Below are 1420 nucleotides of genomic sequence, written 5' to 3' on the forward strand. Positions count from 1 at the left end.
GAGTTAAATGTGCATAATCTTTAGGTATAAAATAAATGTTATAAAATATTTTACTTCTTAAGTGTTTGTTGAATTGAATTACATTAAATGTTATAAGTCTAGGAATATTTTTTATCCATTGTTTTATTTTCAATATAGTTTAAGCCTATTTTCTATACTATAAGTTAGGCAAGTTAGATATCTGTTTTAGATAGAAAAACCCATGGGGCACCTGGGTGGCTCGGTCGGTTGGGCGTCCGACTTCGGCTCAGGTCATGATCTCGCGGTCTGTGAGTTCGAGCCCCGCGTCGGGCTCTGTGCTAACAGCTCAGAACCTGGAGCCTGTTTCAGATTCTGTATCTCCCTCTCTCTGACCTTCCCCCATTCATGCTCTGTCTCTCTCTGTCTCAAAAATGAATAAACGTTAAAAAATTTAGATAGAAAAACCCATTTCCACATTTCAGCCTCATATTACTACAACTAACAATTTAAAGAAATCAACTCTTTTGAGTTTTAGCAACTTTTGGAATAAACTGAACCCCTTCTTATTGCCTTCTCTATGAGCTGAAAGCAATTGAGTTAAGGGCTAGAAGTTTCCTACACCTACATTAAAAGAAAAGAAAGAAACAACTCAGAAGAATTTCTTCTTGCTCTGGAATACTGGTGCTGGAACAATTGGGTATCTATATGAAATAAAAAGAAATTGAGTTCTACTTCATAACATAGACAAAAACCAATACCAGGTAGATTCATGACTTAGGTATGAAAGTCAAAACTATAAAGCTGTTAGGAGATAATATAGCAGAATACCTCAAGGGTAGTAAATGATTTATAAACAAGTCACAAAAGGCATTAAACATAAAGGGAAAATTGACTACCCCCAAATTGTCAAGACAGCCCCAGGAACCTCTTCAGACCTGCTTTCTGCACCCAGCTCTCAGGTGAGCTCAGGAAAACGGCTCCCAGCCCTGCCCTCCAGCTGTGTCATGAAGAGAGTGACTTGGGGCCTTCTCTTCACACTGGCAGGGCTGCCTGCCTTGGATGCCAAAGTCCCTTCTACTATGACAGGGAAAGCCTGCAGGTGGGTGGGCTGATTTTTGGAGGGCTCCTGTGCATTGCTGGAATCTTGATCGCCATGAATGGAAAATGCAAATATAAGTACAATCAGAAGCACAGTCCCTTACCTGAGAAAGCCACCCCACTCATCACTCCAGGCTCTGCCAGTACTTGCTGAGCACACGGCCAGCTTCGTGGCACTCTTGGTACCAGCTCCAATGCTGTTCTCTCCCTGCTTGGAGGCTTTACCCTTCATGATGGCCTTTCTCTCCAAGGGTGGGCCTTTAGGCTCCCTTCTGATCAAGAGGCTGTCCTAAATTTTTTTTTTTTAAAGTGCCAAAAGACAGTACAAAAAGAAAAGGCACAGAATAGAAGATTTTTGCAA

General features: G+C 41.4%; 1 pseudogene; it reads left to right on the plus strand.

The window, feature by feature from the left end:
- Positions 1-965: 965 nt before the first annotated feature.
- On the plus strand, positions 966-1213 carry LOC124501056 (FXYD domain-containing ion transport regulator 4-like; annotated as a pseudogene).
- Positions 1214-1420: the final 207 nt, after the last annotated feature.

The sequence above is a fragment of the Lynx rufus genome, unplaced genomic scaffold, assembly GCF_022079265.1.
Source record: "Lynx rufus isolate CCGP_SWC_20201006 ecotype Redwood Valley unplaced genomic scaffold, mLynRuf1.p SCAF_7, whole genome shotgun sequence".
NCBI lineage: Eukaryota > Metazoa > Chordata > Mammalia > Carnivora > Felidae > Lynx > Lynx rufus.